Source organism: Bos javanicus, chromosome 22, assembly GCF_032452875.1.
Source record: "Bos javanicus breed banteng chromosome 22, ARS-OSU_banteng_1.0, whole genome shotgun sequence".
Classification (NCBI taxonomy): domain Eukaryota; kingdom Metazoa; phylum Chordata; class Mammalia; order Artiodactyla; family Bovidae; genus Bos; species Bos javanicus.
Window position 1 is genome coordinate 56,897,933 of NC_083889.1, and position 22,966 is coordinate 56,920,898.

The 22,966-nt window shown below is 40.3% G+C and overlaps 1 protein-coding gene across 10 annotated transcripts in view; it reads right to left on the reverse strand.

Moving 5' to 3' along the window:
• Nucleotides 1–22,966, reverse strand: part of LOC133235547 (peroxisome proliferator-activated receptor gamma) — a 215,160-nt gene that overhangs the window by 180,914 nt on the left and 11,280 nt on the right. For 6 of the 10 annotated variants that reach the window (XM_061397190.1, XM_061397186.1, XM_061397189.1 and 3 more), the window contains exon 2: nt 10,966–11,060. The exons of 1 other annotated variant lie outside the window; for it this stretch is intronic. The gene's annotated coding sequence lies outside the window, so the exon portion shown is untranslated. Of the gene's footprint in view, nt 1–10,965; nt 11,061–11,651; nt 14,324–22,966 lie in introns of those variants that run through there. 3 more of the 10 variants (XM_061397185.1, XM_061397183.1, XM_061397187.1) reach the window with 2 other exon arrangements.

Below are 22,966 nucleotides of genomic sequence, written 5' to 3' on the forward strand. Positions count from 1 at the left end.
AACCTTTAAAGAAAAGGGTTTCCCTGGTGGCTCAGCTGGTAAAGAGTCCGCCTGCAGTGCAGGAGACCTGGGTTCGATCCCTGGGTTGGGACGATCCCCCGGAGAAGGGAAAGGCTACCCATTCCAGGATTCTGGCCTGAAGAATCCGTGGACTGTATAGTCCATGGGGTCGCAAAGAGTCGGACACGACTGGCGACTTTCACTTCACTTAAGGGAGAAGAATCTGAAAAAGAATATACATATATATATATATATATATCTGAATCATTTTGCTGTATACCTAAAACCAATGGCACACTGACTGTAAATTAACTATATTTCAATTAAAAATAAATGACTACTTCCCTGATGGTCCAGTGGCTAAGACTCTGAGCTTCCAAAGCGGGAAGCAAGGGCTCAGTCCCTGGTAGGGGAACTATGATCCCACACGCTGTGGCGTGGCCAAAAAATTAAATACATAAATAGGAAAAAAGTAATTTAAAAAAATTCTATGTTTATCTGACATGTTTCTCATTTACTCCCTGCCCCCTGGTCTCCACTGGAAAACCAACCTCTAAACTCAGTGGAAGCAATCCTTTCTTGCAGGTTCCGGCCCTTTTTAACGACTTTTCTCAGGCCTCAGCCCTACACTATCTCCTCCCCCACTGATGTGCGCTCCTCACTACATTCCTTGATTTAGCTTTTTGGGAGAGCTGTCCTATTTGTTGCCCCACTCAGCGGGGGTCTAAAATCTCCCCCTTCATCGATATATTACCACCTGTTACCTTCTAAGCTCCCTACACAGTCATCCCGCCCACTCTGAGTGCTTGTGCGCTCACTCGCTCATTCCTGTCTGAGTCTTTGTGACCCATGGACTGTAGCCTGCCAGGCTCCTCCGTCCATGGGATTCTCCAGGCAAGAATACTGGAGTGGGTTGCCATGCCCTCCCCCAGGGCATCTTCCTGACCCAGGGGATGGAACCTGAGTCTCCTGAGGCTCCTGCATTGCAGGCAGATTCTTTACTGCTGAGCCACCAGGGAAGCCCTCCTCCCACTACACTTCAGCTATAAAATTAAACAATGATCTCCTCCTTGCAGCTGTTAATGGCATTACTCCTTTTCTCATTCTTCTTGACAGTTCGCTGTCATTTTACAATATTTCAGTTGAAAAAAAAAATGTGTGAGCTTGGAAGTCAAAAGAATCTCAGTTGAAATTACACTCCTTTTGGCACTGATAGTATGCCCTCAGGCACATTATTTCACCTGTTTAACTTCACTTTATTCATCTGGGAAATGGGGGTAATTATAATTCCCACCGGTTACACAGTTGTTGTGAGGATGAAACAAGATTATATACGTCAAGTTAGTAACGTAACGCCAGGTGCGTAAGAGGTCCTAAGGCTTGTATTCTTTTCCTCGTCCTAAAATTTGCCTTATTTGGCAGTGATGTGATGATCTTATCTACTCTTGCCGTTTGTTCAGCTTCCCCCTTTAGGCCTGACCTGTGCGCTGTTCTTCACTCTATGTTCCATGCTGTGCTGCCCTATGCTATGTGAAGCATGCTTTACTCTGTGTTCACGACATCCAAGACAACGTGTCTCATTCCAGCCTCCGAAACAAGGCTCAGTCTCGAATCTTCACCTCTCTAGGGCTTTCCTACTGAGATACTCCACCTTCACTTCAAATTCAACAAGCCTAAAATCAACCTCATCTTTTTTCCCCCAAACACAGTTCCTCTCCCACAGTTTTTCCATCTCTCTATACATCACCCCAAAGGTCATTCTTGACCCTTTTCTTTCATTCTCTTTGCTTTTTATTCAGTCACCCAATCTTACATTATCAAAATATCTCTTTCACTTGTCCTTTCCAAATGGAGTGACTGTTGCACCACGTCCCCCTCCCGAATCTTCAAGTTGCCCAATGTCTCCTAGACAAAGCCCAAGTTCCTTGCTCTGGCCTTCATATCCTGCCAAGCTCAGCCCTTCCCCTCCTACGTGACCCTCCCACTGACTCTAGAGTGCAGTCAGTGTGTCCCTGAAATCCTGAAATCCCCGCCCCACGATGCCCCTCGTGTCTAATATCTCTAGCTCCTTCCTGTCCGTATCCACCTTTTCAGGGTGCAGCTCACCTGACTACTCCAGCTCTGTGGATGTGTTTGCTTCTACAAACTTTCACCCATGTTTCCCCCCAAACACACGTCACTCAGCTCTGTGATTTAATTCTTTCATGTGGTCTGTGTTGGCACTGCGCTTGAAATGAGACTGTGAGTAATGAATGGTGTCATTCCCCTTGGTCTAGAACAGGGCTGGATACAGAAAAGTAGCTCGGAAATGCTTGTCAAATAAACAACACATATAACTAGGAACAACAACAAAACCTTCGTACAAATAACTGCCATAGATCTTTACCTGACTGAGCAGCTCTGTTTCAAATACTGCTGCTGCTGCTGCTAAGTCGCTTCAGTCGTGTCCGACTCTGTGCGATCCCATAGACAGCAGCCCACCAGGCTTCCCCGTCCCTGGGATTCTCCAGGCAAGAACACTGGAGTGGGTGTTTCAAGTACTAGAGAAGACTGAAAGGTCATAACAAGTCTGTGAACTAAATATTCCTCATCTCTGAATTATACGGGTCAGAAAGTAGCTGGCTGATACCACACTTTGTATCACCCTTCCAGCTCTTGTTGGTAGACGTAAAAGTAATAGTTAGGCAAGAATGCTAATAGTACTATCCTTAATTAGCAGTAATAAAAAGTATAGCTGAATCATTTAATTTTAATTCCATTAGAATTGTAGCACTTGCATAATCCTTGCTAGGAACTGTATTAAGTACTAGGGACACCCAGAAGACAGTCTTTATCCCCAAGAAGCTCCCTTGGTGAAACTAACTAAAAAATCAGCAATCATCTGATACTTGGTACATTCTAGGCATGAACCAATGCTATGAGAGCAACACTAATAGAGCCATCTGGTGTGGCCACGCCCTAACATGGAAGCCACGAGACTGAGGCTGTAGGTTGAGGTTGGCCATGAAGCCTGTAACGCTCCCAGGAATCGGGGTGAAATGCAGACACATGTTTGAGAAGAAAATCTGTCTACTTGAAAGATGAAATGGGAATGGTGGATTGAGTCAGAGAGACAATATGCAATAACTCAGGTGAGGAATAAGGAAAACCTGAACTAAGAAAACATCAATCGAAATTAAAAAGTTGGAAAAACAAATTTATAGTAGCAGCCATCAGTAGTTCACACATAAAGATTTTTTTCCCCTTGCCATGTCGGGGAGCAGAAGTGCACAGAGAACTTATTCTCCTAAGACTCTTACTTGCTGTTGCTATTACTGTTACTGCAAAGTCTGATGGATGAAAGGATGAGAACAGCGACCTCCACATACTGGAGCTGGGAACATTGTAACTTCCACTCATCACTTAGGGTGTAAGTCAAGTCACTTCATCGCATTCCAGCCACCACGCATCCCAGTCGGTTCTTCTTAAAAGGATGTGAACTTGCAGGAAGTGAGTCTACTTTGTGGGACCGCTCCCCAGCAGGCACTTTTCCCGAGGAATGTGCAGTAGGGTCTAGGTCTATTACATTTCACCCTTTTCATATAGGTGCACAAAACCAATGTTAATTAACGAATTAACACAATGAAGGAGCCTAACACCATTCCTGAACAGAGCTATTACAAAGATATTGAGTAGTTGTAGACATTCTTTGAACATACGTTCTATCACATGGATAAGCACTAAATTTCCTCATGTGGAAAAGATGAAAACCAAAGACAGTGACGACAGTAACATCTTAAAGATATATGATCTGTAAAAAATTTTTCTAAGCCCTGTATTTATTTGATCTTACTTGATCCTCATAATCAATATCTTAACAGATAAGGAAACCGAGGCCCAGAGATTTTAACAGATTGCCAACTAATAGAAAAGGAGAGACTACAGCCTAGGTGACCCTGATGTTCAAGTCAACCTTCAGATGTTCCTGGAAGCAGGAGTTCTGTTTAGAATTACATACTTAGGGTTTTTCCAAAGTATGACTGGGGGTCAGGGCTGGTAAAAAGTGGAGTATTAAACATCTCTATAGTTATAGGAAAAATCCCTTTCTCTGTATATAATTATTATACTACTTCCTGAATAATATGCCTTATATTTTCAGTGAAAGCAACCAAAAGCATTTTGTGGTTTATGATTCATGCTAGATTTCTCTGGATGCTCAAAATGGATTGCTAAAAAAAAAAAAAATTAGGTCTTGTCAATTGTACTGATATATCAGTGGTTATTTCTGTACACAAAAGTGTTCTCAATTTTATGACGCTATCTGGAAGAAGTTCAACAACACATTGTTAATACTCTATTGCTACAAAATAATTTTAAAGCTCCATGGGAATTTAGATTTGCACAAGTTATTAGGATGTGACCTTTCCCTTAGATTTCTTATTTTAGGATCAACTTAACATGGTATTTCCCCAGTGGGAACTGTTGTACTTCCTTCGCAGATAAGAAAAATAGCAATCACAAATTATAGTGAGTAAACTTAGGGAAACATATATTTCTGTGATGCAGATGAAACTGAAGTCATAAAAGGTGGCCACACGACTTATTCCTTGGGTTTGAAAGGAAAGCCAACTGGCTTGCTAACAAAAGAACACAAGTCATGCCATTTTGGTATTTCCCTGAAATTTATGCCTAATTGTTTCTTGTCCCAGCTACCAAGTCTTATGACTTTTAAAGATTATTAAAGATGCTTACGTCACTAAATTTCCTATGTCCTGTCTACTGAGAGTATAAAAGGTCAAAAATATCAAACTTTTAATAATTTAAATGATTTCAGATCACAAGATCTGGACTGAAGGACAAGGAGTTCGTAAGTGTAAAGAAAGAAAAGTCAAAACAACAACTAGAATAATACAGAGAGATCACAGATGCTTCACTTCATGGTCCATGGAATAGCGATGGTTCCAGTGGTGAAGCTCTTCGCATGTTAAGTTGATCCTATATGGCAGAATTTATGCACGGTATTGGGAGTAGCCAACGAATCAAGCAAGCTACAGCCAGGACAGCACAGCTCATTACCGGCATTTTTAAAAAGGCAAACAAAATCCTGGAAGGAGAGATTAGGAAGACGTGTACATTTTTCCTAACTGGTCTAACTAGGTGCCAAAAATCAGTAATTTTACACACTGTTAGTTCATGAAAACACTAAAATTATGAGATTATAAAAAGATTAAAAACTTTTTTTCTCTTACAAGAATGAAAGCACAGTTATAAATGAAAATCCAGTCATCGCCAAAAGTAATTTTTTGTATTCTCTCTTATCAGACCTTTGTACAGTAAGTTTTATTAAAATTACTACTTGAGGCCAAACATTGCTTTATTGAAATTATTACTCACGAGTCTCAAATAGTCAAACCCCTCACCTTACCATGAATTCTTCAGTTTAATAAACTGTGAACATTACAGAAGTTTTTCTTTCAGGCTTAATTTTTTGCAGTTAATCCTCTACATTTCATAGCAGTGACTCACATTTTTTAGGTAAAGATAGTACTCATTGTGATCAATTTATATGTTTTTCCAGAAGATGTTACAGAGTTTAGACACAGTTAGGTTTTAAAATACTGTTTTTGAATGAAAAGATAACTTAGAAATCATTTATCATAATTTCCTAATTTCACAGACATCGAGGGTCAGGGATAGTGTATTTTCTTTCTCAAATTCTATATAAACATACAAAAATGTGTGTATATTTATTAAGAACAGGAAAGCAACTTGTAGAAATTAGTTTCAATAACGATGTTGATTATAGATAACCTTTTTCTTTAAATGATCTTTATTGTTGTTATTATGTAGCTTATTTGATAGTAAAATGTATAGTACACTGGATTGTAGTTAAAAAGCTGTAACCTCTATTTCACATCATTAACTGTTACACTTAACCCCCAAATGAGAGTTTAGAATAAACAGGGAAGACTGCTACTGCTACTGCTAAGTCGCTTCAGTCGTGTCCGACTCTGTGTGACCCCATGGACGGCAGCCCACCAGGCTCCCCGTCCCTGGGATTCTCCAGGCAAGAACACTGGAGTGGGTTGCCATTTCCTTCTCCAATGCATGAAAGTGAAAGACAATCACCAATAATCTTTTTCTATTCATTGTAATACATTTTAAACATATAATTTTGTATCTTAAAATTTTCTCTTATCATTATATCTTTATCCTAAAATTACTATTCCCTTCAAATATTCATTGGAAAAGACCCTGATGCTGGGAGGGATTGGGGGCAGGAGGAGAAGGGGACAACAGAGGATGAGATGGCTGGATGGCATCACTGACTCGGACGTGAGTCTCAGTGAACTCTGGGAGTTGGTGATGGACAGGGAGGCCTGGCGTGCTGTGATTCATGGGGTCGCAAAGAGTCGGACACGACTGAGCCACTGATCTGATCTGATCTGATCAAATATTCAAACTACCAATTTAAAATATTTGATTGAAATAAATCCTTAAAAAAGCATTTGTATCCGTCTGTCTGGAAGTGCTACTTAGTTAAACCTGCATTTTCAAAAGCCATCATTCCTTTATAACAACCAGCAACATGCAGACTTAAAGGCCATGGGGACCTCCAGCACAGGCTTTACATCTGATTTAAATCTGGCATAGCTCCAGGAAATAATCTGCAACTTCATTGCAACCAAGTTGGTTTTTCCTAACCCAGAACAAAACCAACACCTCCTGACACAACCCTGAAACTACCCCAAAGCCCATATTATTCTAATATCTAAACAACCAGTGAAACTCTTCACTCTCCAACCTCATTCTGCTGTCATACACACACACACACACACACACACACACGCACACGCACGCACACGCACACACACCCAGAGCTAAACAATAATAGATTCAAATGAACAGAAATCATTTAAACACAGGCTCTGGAAATATGCTTTTGTTCAATTTGTTGCTAATATATTCTCAGAGCAATGTGAAATGTCATAAAAACGAATAATGCAGGAGTAAATACAGTTGCTCAAAGCCTTAAACATAGAACTCCTCTTAAAGCAATTAATCTGAAGAAAATGACTTTTTTGAAAAGTGAAGTATGTGCATGAAGATATTCACTGTATGTAACTGAGTAAGAATCAACAGTAACTGTGTAACAATTAGAAAATTAGAAGCCACCTAAAAACTGGCTTACTAAATTCTGTGATATCACTAAGATGAACTACAGTGTTGTCATTATGACATCTGAAAGCCAGGTAAAAAGGGAGAAAGATACGTAATCTAACAGGGAAAGAAGCAGAAATACGACATAAACCATAACTGTTAGTGATTTAAAAACATACATAGGTCAGCTAGAACTGCAACAAACTAAGCAGAAGTTAGAATAGTAGTTTCTTAGTTTAGTATAGTGTGATTACCGGTGGTCTTTTTCTTGTAAAAGATATTTCACGGCTTTTCAGTAACAAAAACATCTTGAAAGAATTTAATGTGACATGAGACAAACCCAATGGCCCAAATTCAAGAGCCAGAGTCATTTTATCTGTCCTAGTTCCTAATCTTATTGCTATTCGTACCACCTCCCCACCTGGAAGGTTTCAGAACCCTCTCTCGGTTCCAGTCCTGCAGCTCTGAGTGCATACCTAGCAGCATAGCTGAGCAGAAAGTGTATTTACAGAGGGCAGGCCTGAACCCTGCATGTGAGCACATACAGAAAACGATAAAGATCGTGGGGTCCTATTAGTAATTTACAGGACTGCGATTTGCTCTGGCCAGTACACCTCTAATTGAATTCCTCAGCCATAAAATCACTGGGACCAAACGAGTTCAGATATCTTTTATCTAAACCCTTTTTTCTCCCTTACCATCAGTTAACATAATTCTTATGGGGCTTTTCTTCTTTTTATAGATTCATTTGTCTTAGTTATAAATTAACCCAAAAGCAACTCTCCTGACTACCCAGCGCTCCCGTTTCCTGTGTGCCGGGCTCCTTTCTACTTGCACCACTTAGGATACGGGGCCATTTAAACTTCTGGTTGGTAAGTGATGTCCAGGAAACCATCTCTAGATTTTTAAAAAAGATTCCTCAGAAGGAGAAACACCCCCAGTCAGAGATTCTGCTCAAAGCTGGGCACTCTAGAAAGAAGGGGAATGGAACTGCTAAAGACTTCTACTTATTTTTTCACTTTTTAAAGTGCTGGTAAAACATACACTTACATAAAAAATGTACCATTTTAACCATTTAAAAATGTACAGTTCTGTGGCATTAAGTGCATTCACACTGCTCTGCATCCATCACTACCATCCAAAACTTTTTCATCTTCCCAGACTGAAACTGAGTTCCCTTTAAACACTAAACTCCCATTCCCATTCCTCCCAGCTCCTGGTCACCAGCCTACTTGCCATCTCTATGAATCTGACTATTCTAGATGACACTTCGGTTTCTTCTTGTTTCTCTTAAAGTTTCTGAACTAGTGTAGTTTACCAAATTGGTTGAACACACAAGAGAGCTGATGACAAAAAACCTTCAGGGAAGAACTAATACTTAGTATTTTTGTTTTTCAAGCCTAAATGCTCATTTTCAGAAGCCAGAGTACATGTCTGCCCCTTACTTGGTCTTTCAGGAGTTCAGTCTTTTGATTTTAAAGTGGCTTTGGGTTTTTTTTTTTTTTTCCAGTTAAACTGATTTTCAAAGCAAACAATGCAGCTATCGACTTCCTTTAAGAATCAAAGTTCCCTTATTATTCCTTGTATTCACAGAACTCCCAGAAATTTTACCTGAAAACAGCATGAGCTTCTCTTCTCTTCACCATTCAAATATAAGGCTCCTAATTCTACAGGCTTGTTCAAATGCTGTCTTGCATCAAGAAGAACGGTGGACCCAGAGATCATTAATGAGATGTAGACTTAGTTTGAACACTGAAGTCACACCCTGACCATCGCCAGCTAAAATTTTTGCTAAGAGGTGGTTTCTGAGGACGCAGCGCCTTGTGGGTGTTCTCCCCCACTCACAGGTGTTCTAGGGGCTGGAAGCAACTGGTTGGAGAACTACCTGAGGAGGAAGCCTGTGGAACTGAAGAACTATGTGGGGAGGAAGGCTGTGGAGCCTAAGGAAGCGCTGTGCACACACAGGATTAAGAAAGAGCTCAAGGTGTAATCCTTGATGAGAAGAGTGTTCTAAAGTTGGCCGACAAACAGAAACTCCCTCTGAAAACCAGTGAGAATCTAATAAGAATGGTTACTGAGGGACTCCAATGTAACTTCGAAAGAACGTCTCATCTTGAAATAATTTCAGGTTGACAGAAAGGTTGCAAAGATACAGTTCCCATGTCACTTGTGCTGGGCTTCCTACTGTGAACATTTTACAACGGCAGCCCAACAAGGAAAACTAATAAATGAACTGGCACGAGAATGTAAACAGGTTTATTCGGATTTCACCAGTTTTTCCATTCAGGCCCTTTCTCAGTTCCAGGGCCCAGTCCAGGATCCCACATTGTGCTCTGTAGCTGCTTCTCCTTATTTCCTCAGTTTCTCACTCTTTTTTCTTCTTCTTTCTTTTAAGAGGTATACTTGACATACAGTGAAGTGCACACACTAAACGATCAGTACCTCAGTCTTTGTCTTTCATGCCCTGGACACTGTTGAAGAACGCTGGTGAGGTACTTCGTGGGATGTCTATTTAGATTTGCCCAGCATTTTCTCAGATTCAACTACTGTTATGAATTTTGGGGAAGAATTCTGAGGACCTGATGGGCCCTTTTCAATATGTCTTATTACTGTGGATGTAAACCTGTTGACCTGGATTACTTGGTTAAAGTGGGCTCTGCCAGGATTCTCCCCCATAAAGTAACTACTTTTCTTTTTGTAATTAATAAATATTTGGAGGGAGACACTTTGAGGTTCTGTGTCCATATTCTGCTCCTCCTGACACTCATCTTCTGAGTACTGGTCAGTGGCCCTGCCGGGAGCAGTCACTGCTGCTGGGGTTCTCTGAAGGCAATTTTCCATCTCCCTCATCCCTTTCACGTTTACTAATTTAAATTCTTCTGTACAGAAAAGTACTTCTCCTTCCATTTACTTATTCATTCAGTCATTCATTTATTTTGTTTTGTGCCTTACTCATTCAGTCGTGTCTGACTCTTTGCAACCCCACAGACTGTAGCCCGCCAGGCTTCTCTGTCCATGGGATTCTCCTGGCAAGAATACTGGAGTGGGTTGCCATTTCCTCCTCCAGGGGAATCTTCCCAATCCAGGGATCAAACTTGTGTCTCCTGCATTAGCAGGTGGATTCTTCACCATCTCAGCCACCAGAGAAGCCCTTTATATCAGTATAGAATCATGTGTGTGTGGATATGTATATACATAGACACACATACATACATGATTGTATATAGATGGGGGTTGTAATCCAAAGCTGTAGTTTTTAAAAATTTTATTGTTCAAATTATTCCAGCCTTGGTCACTGGGAGTTGGAATTATTTGAATAATAAAATAAATAACTGTAGCACTGGACTTTATTTTTTTTATTTATTTATTTTTTTTAAACCTTCCTGTAGCCATTTGAAGCACTGGATTTTAATACCCCATATAGAATATATATACCTGGGCATTGGATAAATTAAGCTACTTTCTCCTCTGTAACCTGGCATCATGGCTGCAAGACTTACAGGGAATCAGGCAAGATATTTTTATTTTTCTCTCAATTTAACTACTAACACAGGAATCTAATATAATGTACTTGAGACTTATTTTCTAAGGATCTGAGTTATTTTCTCAGCTTCTAGGTCACTTTCCTATCTTTGTTTTGTCTTAGACAAGTAAGTTACTGTGGCCTCTGTTCACTGACTGGTAGATTATACAGTAGAAAGTATTCTGATAGTCAAAATAAAAGCTCTCTAAGAAATTTTGCAATAAAATACTATGAAGCATTCACAGTTTTTTTTTTAAAGATTCTTTTAAAAACAAATTTAGTACAGTAAATTCTGAGTTTACCTACTGTTCAGGAATGACACTTGTTTACGGAAACGTCCCTCTTGTATGTCTCTGGCTTAGAGTTGTATGTTGTGGCTTCTTTCAAACCTGAACAACTGAAAAGAAAGAAGATTTTTAATATACACACATATTCAAAATTCTTAGACAAACTCATCTGTCAAAATGGATAAGCAGAAGTACATGTATTTCCTCTGTTGGATTTCATCTTGAATGTTTGCTTTCCCTGAGCTTAAAACACTTTGTGTTCTCTAGAAGCAAACAACAGACTGACTCATAAATCATGGAGAATCTTCCTGAAAAGACAAGTCTGTCACTGATCATGAGTCAAGGTCCTTTGTCTCACCCATCTTTTATGCAGAATTAATAATCGCACCTATGTTGCCATGCAGACTTAAGAAAAACTAGATCTTAAAAGGATTACTAACCTCAAAAGATAGGTGATTGATAAAAGTTATACACAGCAAAGATGACATTTATGAAAATACAAGCTTGTTCTAGAGGGCACATGCCTGCTAACCTAAAGTAAAAGTGTCACAACCATTTGGAGACAAGAAATGTCACACATTTCATGTGGAGCCTTTAAAAAAAAATTTTTTTAGACTTTTTATTTTATTTGTGAGTTTAGCCAATTAGTAATGTTGTGACAGTTTCAGGTGGACACCAAAGGGATTCAGCCTTATACATACATGTATCCATTCTCCCCCAAACTCCCTTCCCAGTGGGTCAGATTTATAAAGGAAGACGCAGAGAGAAGATTATTGAGTAATCATGCCAAAGGTCTAAGAATGTGTATCCTTGGCTCTTACAAAGGACTCAGGGATCCGAGAATAGCCGTGTGTCCATAAAGACAAAACAGCACCCAGTGCCAAAGCCTTATCATCAGAGCCTTCAAAGTCCCAACAGCCAGACCCAACATTCTGCCCAGTCTAACCTCCTCCAAATTCTCATTTCTCTTTTCTTTTTTTTAAATTCTGCACCCTTCCATCTGGAATTTGCAGAAACTAATCTATTACTAATTTGTGAATGGCACAAACGTGTTGTTGTTGCTGTTTAGTTGCTCAGTCATGTCTCTTTGCGGCCCCATAGACTGCAGAACGCCAGTCCTCCCTGGCCCTCACCATCTCCCAAGTCTGCCCAAGTTCATGTTCGTTGCATTGGTGATGCCTTCCAGTCATCTCATCCTCAGATGCCCTCTTCTCCTTCTGCCCTCAATCTTTCCCAGGGGAGGGAATAGCAAACCACCCCAGTATACTTGCTGTGAGAACCTCATGAACTGTATAAAAGGCATAAACATAGTGGATCGTGAATATAAAATGTTTTCCCATTTTGCTATTTCTGCATTAAAAGAATATAAACTGCAGCCAGTGTAGTTTGTTTGATTATTTGTTTGTTTCCCCAGCATTGGTTAGTACTTCTGTTTGGAAATTGAAAACCTCCTAATGTGAACTCAGTATCAACGGTTAAGGTAACTATTTTGTGTTCAGCATGGGGCACAGACAGAGCTAACTTGCCTGTTTTAGACCAGCATGCTTTTTGCTTTCTGACTGTTGATCTGTATTGTAACAATGTAGTCTGCATGTGAAACACTCTCTCATCTGTTAGTAAAAAATGAAAGAAGTCCCCACATCAAAACTGTTCATAACATATAATACACATAATACGTGAGAAACAGCTTATCTACAATGGATTACCACTTAGAAAAATTTGAATAAAATCTCTATCTGAAAAAGTAAAGAATGTTTACTCCAGGCTAAGATTAAATCATATTAGCTTTTCTTGACACTCACCTGAAATAAATATGAATTCATTAAAAAAAAATTAATAGGAAGAAAGTTAAGCTCTCTGGAAACTGCTACATATGCCTACCTTGTGGCCCTAAGAGTTGGACCAGACAGAAAACTGGGCCAGTTTCTGTGACTTTCAGAAAGTCTAACTTTTTCTCAAGCCCCTTCCCTTTGGTAAACTCAGTAATCCACTCTCTTGTATCCATTTAGAAGTGCACTGTGCCATAGAAGGTATAGTTTCCAGACATAAAATGTAATAATCGGGCAGAAACAAGATCTGTTCTGGGAGCCGTATATACCAAGGGGTATAGTCCTTTCACGTTCCCCGTCTGATCAGTTAAATGCAGACGGTGTAGAGTCATTCATTCATAAATCTCTCTCCTTATCGATGTAAGCCAGAGAACGAGGCTGCAAACAGAGCAGACGAGCCCCTCCCACTTCAACAGAACCCACACTAGACAGGGTCTGTTCACGTCTACGCATCCACCTTTCTATTATCTGAGACAGGCTTTCTATCAGAATCTAAGTAGACGATAATTCAACTTACTCTACTCTGTCTGAAATGGTAAAAGTTGACTTAAGAAACAGGAAAATAATTAAAAAGGGAAACAACTGAAAACTTATCAAAGAATTACTTCCCCAAGAAGCTCTGGGCCTTGATAATTTTATAGATAATTTTTTTCAAGTGTTCAAGGCAGAAATGTTTTTTGCTACAAACATTGTTTCTGAGTAGAAAGAAAAAGAGTGACCAAATTAATTTTCAACACCTAACAAGAACAAAAATACCAACTTCACTTATTAATATTGACGCTAATGTACAAATAAAATGCTAAAGAACAAATGCCAATAGAACAGTAAAAGAATAAAATACCATAATAAAGTTGTATTTATCTCAGAAAGACAAAGAAGATTTAATATTGGAAAACCTATTAGAATAATGTGTTCCAGTACTGGGTCAAACTTTAAAAGAAACCACATGACTATCTCAAAAACCACCAGAAAAATACCCAGTAAAATTCAACATTCATTCTTGAAAATATTTTCTTAGAGATCTAAGAAACTTTAAAAACAAGAATATTAATCTCAAAGTTACAGCCAACATCATCTTATTTGTGAAAGATTACAGCAGCATCTCCCCAAATATGCATTCTATGGATAACTAGATTCCTCAAGATTTTCCAGTGGAAAAGCTTCCACCAGAAATGAATCTGCACATATTGTTCCTATTTGGAGATTAATAAAGTACATTAACATCGCATATGTTCTGTAAGCTCCACGATCAGGAAAAAACCCAACAGTATCAACAATAACAATCTGCTTAGCTATTTAGCTCACTAGTTTTCAAATGTATTTGAACATTTTTCTCACTTTCCATTATTTCACTCAACCCACTTCAGTGTGGCTTTTGCCACCCACCTTTCTACTGAAACTCAAGCAAAAGTGACAGGTGGGCTCCTTCTTAATAAATCCATTAGGCTTTTCTTGGTTTTCATTCTATTTGCACAATGGTGTGCTGTTAAGTGAAAGTCGCTAAGTCATGTCTGACTCTTTGCAACCCCATGGACTGTAGCCTGCCAGGCTCCTCTGTCCATGGAATTCTCCAGGCCAGAATACTGGAGCAGTTGCCGTTCCCTTCTCCAGGGGATCCTCTCAACCCAGGGATTGAACCTGGGTCTCCTGCACTGCAGGCAGATTCTTTACTGAGTCACCAGACCTTCAAGGAGGCTCAACTCAAAACCACAGGAGACCCTTCTCACCTCCCTTTCCTTTGACTTTTTCATGTCCTATGCTTTCCAAAGCATCTCCTTCAGCAAAAGTCCTCCTAACTCAACATGTCCTCCGTCCCCAGCCCAGTAATGTCACAATCTCTCCTTCCTCTCTGTCCCAGCTCTTTAGAACTGTGGCATCTTAAATCTCCTCCAACTTTTCACGTCCAGCCCCTTTCTACTCATTCTCCAATACCTGACAAAAATGCAGGAACTGACATAGTAAAATCAACTATTCTAAGGGACAGGGAAAGAAAAGAAAAAGAAAGAAAGTGAAGTTGCTCAGTCGTGTCCGACTCTCTGGGGCCCCATGGACTGCAGCCCACCAGGCTCCTCTGTCAATGGGATTTCCCAGGCAAGAATACTGGAGTGGGTTGCCATTTCCTTCTCCAAGGTGCTCTCAAATGAAAAGTCTCTTTGGTGCACTGAGGGAAGGCGAAAGTGTATGAATGCTTCCAAATGACTAATTTCTATCCCATTGAGTTAAATACCTGGTCTACCACTGACCTCCCTGCCCCCAAATTGGTGACTGATTCCATGAAAATCCAGAGTCAAGATGAGCCAATCATACCCTTCCCTAGATTTTTATAACATTCCCATTCAAAACTGGCTATTAAATTGATGTCTATAGCCTGAGGTGACAAAATAAAGTGACTTTATTTGAATGAAGAGGAATTTAAGAGAAAGGGAAAAATGGAAATAAAGAATCTCCTAAGAACGGTTGGTTTTCAGTGACAGTGGAGTTACTGAATATAAAGATTTGGTGATCTACTTTACTTTGTCACAAGTAATTATAAGTACTTTCAAGTTGCTTCCTGCTAACACATAAACCAATTGGCAGGGAACCAGAACAACTGAAAAGCTTGGACCTAATCCTTGGGTACATCTGAATACGGTTCCACTTCTGTGGATGGAATTGTTAGGTGTGGAACGGTGCTGGGTCGTGTGGGGTGTAGTTATCTCATTCTCCGGCAAGTTAAATACTGGGAAATTAGACTCTTGTTAGTGTGTGCAAGTCAAGGTGTCTGGGTTCAGGCTGCCTGAGTTCAGATCTTAGTTGTATCACCTGGCAGGTTATTTTTACTTCCTTGTGTTTGTTTCGTCTGCAAAATACAGATAATAGTGTATACCTTTAACAGGTTGCTGGACGACTAAAATGAGACAATGCATGTAATATGCCTAAAATAGAGCCTGATAAAGAATCAGGGCTCAGTAAGTATTAACTATTACTATCAATTGCTGGGTTATTTTTCTGATGCCTGAGATAGTTAAGGAAGAGTCCTTTAGAAGGATGAGTAAATGACAGTTTAGCTGAGGATATAAACTGTGGAGCAGACTGAAGTGGAGACTGAACTGGAAGGAAGCAGTATCTAAACATGAAATCCTATGGTTACATTTATAAACCCATCTTTAAGTTATCCCAGTGAACAAAACGATTACTCCAAAAAGTCATGATACCTATTCAGGATTAGGAAGGAGAATGAAACTGTAGATTTGAAATGAAAAGCAATAGGGACTTCCTGGTGGTCCACTGGCTAAGACTCTGTGTTCTCAATGCAGGGGGCCTGAGTTTGATCCCTGGTCAGGGAACTAGGTCCCTGATGCTGCAACAAGAGCTTTCACGCCCCAACAAACATCAGAGATCCTGCAAGCCACAACTAAGACCCACCACAGTCAAATAAATAAAGAAAACTAAATATTAAGAAAAAAAAAGACTTCCAAACTTAAAAGCAACAATTATTTGTTGAGCATCTGACATTTGTTAGCAGTGTTCTAGGAACTGGGGATAAACAATGAACAAAACAGAGAAATATTCCAGCTCTTGTGTAACTGTGTAAATCAAGATGTAATAAAAAAATTAGATGGTGCTAAAGGATCCCATGATATATCTGATACATGTACCATGTGGAAAAATGAGGAACTCAAGTTGTTCAAGACAATTAGCTATTTCAGTAAGCTACAGTGGTTTACTAGGAATTATGACTTAAGATCTGTTGATCCCCTTCTCCAAATCTGAGGATTAGTGATTCACTCATTTTTTAAAAAATCAATCAAAATCCATTTCTAAGTGATAATTTTATTTCAAATCTGAAGGAGCAATATAAGCATGTTGCTTATGTTACATTCAGAGTAAAAAATCCTGAATGTACTCATGGTGACTATAGTTGTTAACACTGTATTATATAATCAAAATTTGCTAAGAGCATAGAACTTACATGCTTTCTCCAAAAAAGAAAAAAAATGAATAAATAAAGGAGAGAGAGGTATTTGTGAGGTGATGGATGTTAATTAACAAATGGAGGGAAACCTTTCACAATACATAAGTATTTCAAATCACCAGAATGTACATTTTAAATTTATGTCAATTTATGTCAGTTATGTCAATTGTACCACAATAAAGGAAAAAAAAAAATACCTATGTCCTTATTTGATTAGTAGATTAAAAATACATTGCTTTTCCATACTGTATTTAAGAGACTGGACCAAAAACAGAGATACTAGAAACTGGGAAACGAGAAAAGGAAGAGGGCCATCAGATGAGAGAGCAGAAAAAGAAGGAAAAAAAGGGACAGAATATGGAAAACACCAGAATGTTAAAAAAAAGGGGGGGGGTGGGGAGTAAGAACAGAGTTAGAGTAAGAATGGTGCAGTGGTAAAGAACCCACCTGCCAACGCAGGAGGCGTGGGTTTGAGCCCTGAGTCAGGAAGAGCCCCTGGAGGAGGAATGCCGACCCACTGCAGTATTCTTACCTGGGAAATCTCCTGGACAGAGGAGCCTGTCGGCCTGCTGTCCACGGGGTCACAAAAATGGTCGGACACAACTGAGCAACTAAGCAATAACAAAAAAAAAAAGAGCAGGCATTGAGGGGCAGGGGGAGGCAGGAGAGGCCCAGAAAGCAGAGCCAGAGGAAATGGCTTTTCCCATTTCAGCTCAGCTGCTCTCTGTGGACACAGACTTAGAAAGGACCAGCACTGGTATCTTAAATATTGTGTGGAAATTAAGACGCCTCCACAATTACTGAGCCAAAAAGTGTTCACACTGGTAATTACAAAAGGACGTTGTTGCCTTCAGGCAGGAGATGGCAGGAGACGTGGGTTCGATCCCTGGGTTGGGAAGATTCCCAGGAGGAGGAAATGGCAATCCACTCCAGTATTCTTGCTTGGACAGAGGAGCCTGGCGGGCTAAAGTCCGTGGGGCCTCAAAGAGTCAGACAGGACTGAGCTCTGAGCATGCATGCATCACTCCTACAGAAGTCTAATTCTCCGGATCCTCCCAAGTACAATCAATCTATGATTATTTGAGCTGCTCAAATGTTGACAGTAAGAGTTTGAGACTTGTCATAACTAAGTGAAATAAGCTGAATAATAAAAGTTATTTCAGCTTTCACCCACACCAAAATGGAATCCCAAAGGCATTCCCCACATGGGTAGCCGTGCCTGGTCTTGTCTGGCCTTTGCGTTACATCACAGGAGTGGGGACTAACGATTTATGTAACTTACTTCTGCAGAAATCTGCGTTGCCCGTACAAGTGTCACATGGAAGAGGAACTCCACGAATAGTAAAATTGGAAATAAATGACAGCTGAGAAGGCATTCGAGAACAGTACTTTCTTTAAAAAGAACTGTGGAACTCACTGCGCAGGTATGTTTAAAAATCAAATTTGCAGGCAAATTTAGGGAAATATAATTACAAGCGATGATGAGAATGGCAGTAGACACTGCTGTTCCGATATGGTCAAATAAGACAGAGAAACGTAATCTGCAAAAATGCTGCACTCACTAGCTGTATACCTGAAACTTACACCATACTGTCAATCCACTACTCTTCAACTTAAAGAAAGAGAAGAACTCTGTTCTTCTAAGTTACTGTTACAGAACAGGGAATCACCTTAACATTGCAAGGGACTTTATAAGGTTCCTGATTCATTTCTCCTATCAAATAAGGCCTCTTAACAGACAGCCATTCAGATTCTGCCTAAGTATCTCTACTGACAAAAGCACATACTTGGCACTCACACGACAGCCTTCCCCACCTCTGGACAACTGCAGTTGTGGGATTTTTTCCTTTACACTGAGCTCACGTATGCCCCCCTTTAATTTCTAGCAATCCTTTGACAATCTATGACCTAGGAGCTCCACAGGGAAAGGAGCAACCTGCCTTGCCCACTGTTCATCGAGAGCCAGCGTGACGCATGGCACAGGGTAAAGTGCCATAAAAATGAGCCATAAAACTGCTGACACGGCTGACTGCCCGGCAAGACCCAGTCCCTAAGTCCAGTCCATTTGTCCTTTAGGGCAGTGGAGTTCTAAGTCGGGATGAAGGCATTTTTCTTTTTCATCTGTTGTGGATACTTTTACAAAATGCAAAAAAGCATGTGCCTGAATGTCATGACAATATAGACCTTTTTCCCCCCATTCATGATGTTTTTCATTTATTTTTTAAATTTGACATGTAGTTGATTCACAATGTTGTGTTAGTTTCAGGGGTACAACAAAGTGATTAATTATCTATACACATATATTCTTTTTCAGATTCTTTTCCACCATAGGTCACTACAAGATACTGACTATGGTTCCCTGTGCTATATGGTAGGTTCTTGTTGATGATTTATTTTATATATAGTAGTGCCTCCATGCTCAGTCGCTCAGTCAAGTCCGACCCTTTCTGACCCCATGGACTGTAGCCCACCAGGCTCCTCTGTTCATGGGATTTTTACAGGCAAGAATCCTGGAGTGAGTTGCCAGTTCCTACTGCAAAATACACAGTAAATGTATCTACTAGTCTCAAAGTCCTAATTTATCTCCCCCTTCCCTTTTGGTAAGTGTAAGCTTGTTTTCTACTATAAACGTCTGTAAATGCTTATCCTCATATCTGAGCTTACCTTTTACCAAGTCGGAAACCAACAATGAGCAGAGCAGCATCAGAGCAGGGGCCGTCTCCAGAAGCTGCTTCACAACGGCCCTCTCCTTTTGTCTCTTTCTGTTCTGACAGGCCCTCCTCTGTCCAGATTTTGCGATAGCCTCCTAGCTGCTTGCCCTGCACACTACTGCCAAATAAACCTTCTGATTAAATCATCTCACTCTTCCCCCCAAGACCTGGAATCCCAACCTTCCTTACAAGATAAAGCCCACACTCCTTTGCCTACACCCCAGAACCTTTCTCATCCTATCTGAAATCTACACCCAATCCCATTTCTCACTCCTCGCACAGACACACGACCCACTTCCACCAGGATGATCTCTGCAGAATGACCTCCCAAGCCTGTGCTTATTCACTAGTCCAGGCTTCGTTTTCTTGCCCTGGAAATTCTTTCCCCTTCCTCTTATGCCATCTCAAGCCCTGAACTTTTTTGCTTCTGCGTAAAATTCACATACATAAAATTAACTAAAGTGTGCAGTTCAATAATATTTAGGACATTCTTAAAGTCGTGTAACTGTCACCTCTATCAAGTTCTAAAACAGCTTAATCTCCTCAAAAGGAAATCTTGCACCATCAAGCAGTCACTCCCCTTGCCCCCGCTGCCTCCAAGCCCTGGCAACAAATAATTTGCTATCTATCTCTACGAATCTGCCTAGTCTGAGTATTTCATATTAATGAAATTGTATTTTGATTCCTTTTTCTTTTCTGGTATATTTAAAAGTCATTTTCCATTTTTCCAAAATTAATTTTTATTGGAGTACAGTTGCTTTACAATGTTGTGCTCATTTCTACTTCACAGCAGAGTGAATCAGCCACATGTCTACATATAAGCCCTCTTTTGGATTTTTCTTAAGGTTATCCTGTCAAGTCCTCAATTTTTCACATATAATCCAATACCCATCTGCTCTACAGGCTTTTCATGGGTTTGCCCTCCACTCCACACTGGTCTTGCCATCTCTCAATCAGGCTTTTCATGGGTTTGCCCTCCACTCCACGCTGGTCTTGCCATCTCTGAATCAGGCTTTTCACGGGTTTGCCCTCCACTCCACGCTGGTCTTGCCATCTCTGAATTTTTGCAGCACCTGTTTTCTGCTTTCTCTAGTCCTTCCCCACACACCGATTCGAACTTTTGGTTAACTGTGTCAGTGTTGCCCCTTTTCGATTCACGTAGCTTATAAACTCTTAGTTCTAGGAGCTTTGCTGTCTCCCTTTGTGCCTAGAGCCCACTGAACCTGTACGTAACTCACTGTGTCCGGCTGTGCGTGAATGAGGCGCAAGTGAAGGACGCTCAAGTCTGGATCATCAGTGAGAGCCGGCTCCAGGCCCAGGTCAGCTCTTATCCCTCCTTCTGTCGTGGCCTCCTGCCTGCCCTGTGCTTCTCCCTCAGTGTCACAGGTATAGGTATGGGACACCTCTTTGCCCTGGTAGGAGATGAACAGGTGTGGCTGCAGGAGAATGATGGCAGGTTGCCCAGGGGTGGAGAGGGTGTAAGTTCCTTGCACTGATCTCTTGCTAAGAGACTCCTACCTTCATTCTTCAGGCACACATGAAGCCCTAAGGAGAAAAGTGGGCGTGCAGAGATATCACAGGGCCACATTAAAAAAAAAAAAAAAGTTCGCCTGTTTGCTTTGCTTTTATATGTAAATCAGTTCCTTTGCCTGGTATTTTGATTTGAAGTAGCTCATAAACGTGTATCTACCTTGTAAAAGGAGATTAACTGTTAAACAATTATGGTGATAATACTTGTGATTCACATATGAAATAGCTGAGCATATAATTATTTTATACATTATAAACAAATGAATAGGCCGAGACTATGTAGTGTTTTATCTAACAATTGACAGAACGTTTGAAAGGGAACTGGTTTTATTTTCTGCATAAGTAATAAATCTAAGTAACATTCTGGATCATACATCTGTAGGAACTTTTCTCCCTACTGTAGTATTAAACTGAATTTGCTACAGTTGCCACTGGAAGTCTCCAAACAAGAAAGTAAAACGGCGCCCTGGCCCTCAGGCCATTTAAAACCTGTTCTTCTGACCAGGACAAGAAAAAGATCCAATATAGAATGCTAAAGTCTATAATTAACATTTTTTTTTCTTTCATATCCCATTTTGCTCACTTTAGCAGAGCAAAATGGAAATTTCTTCTGGCATTAATTTCATATCACTCTGTGTAACCAAAAATGTTAAAATAGAAATAAACATTTTTAGAGAGTAATTTAGGGAATTCCCTAAACATCAGTAAAGAATCCGCCTGCAATGCAGGAGACCTGGGTTGGATCCCTGGGTTGGGAAGATCCCTTACAGAAGGGAATGGCGACCCACTCCAATATTCTTGCTGAGAAAATCACATGGACAGAGGAGCCAGGCGGGCTACAATCCATGGGGTCACAGAGAGCCAGACATGACTGAGTGACTTTCACTTCACACTAAAGATGTGGAGAAGAGTAGCACCGAGAAACCCACAATGAAACAGCACAAAGCAGTCCTCAAAATCAAGCCAAGTTTGAAAGCATTTATAAAGTGACGACGTGCTCAGTCCCCTGTGCTGTGCGCTGTGGATCAGGGAAGGTGAGCAGGGCACATACACGTGAGAAGAATAAAAAGATCCTCACCACTCATTTCTACTCTCTAGGAATTCATAATTTTGCTTGGTACAGAACTTGCACATAAAACTTTTAAGACCTGACTGCAAACAATCAGCAAACACAATGAGTAATATAGAATCTGGAACGTGTTAAATTGCATTTCAGAGTAAATCTCTTCCAATTATGTTTCAGCTAAAAGTAAAGTTAGTCTGCATTTTCTGAGTGTAATAGCTAGTGGCCAGGGTGAATTATTTCACAAGTACGTTGTGTGACAAAGGAAATCCATCTGACACTTAAAACTTAACGTGTGGGGCAAAAACAAAATATCTGTGTGTATGTGCTGTGCTTTGTCAGGACCAGAGATGGTTCTAGCAGGTATGCACACATGGTCAAGTGCACATGAATCATGTGAATGGCCTAAAGACACATCACACCACTGGGCTGTGTTCCGTCACTTAATCATTTTCTTAACTTTAACTGAGTTCGGTTATTTGCCTGCCTGGTGCTAGGTTCTGATTCCCCTCCCCAATCTGAAAAGCGCCTGGGCCACCACCTACAAAGCCATGTCACCAGGTGGGCAGACTTTGCTTCCTGTATAAGGAAACCTAGTGCTGGAAAGCGAGAGGTCATCTGACAAATCTCCACGGATTTGTGAATAAATTATGGTGGAATTTGTAAAGTTTGAAGGCTTTAGTTACATCTGCATTGAGATGCACTCTAATATTCCATGTCTATATAAGAAAATATTAATTCTACTTAACTTCATATAACTTCCTTCAAAATCTATTTTCCTTACCATTTTCCCCCCCCAAAGTTTCATGTTGTTTAGGATTTATCTCTAACTGGTCAGTAAGACATTTTCTGAGAATTTAAAAACAGAACTGAAATGGTAATCAGACAACTGGGTCTTGAGTACAGAAGTTGAAACAGCAGTAATACT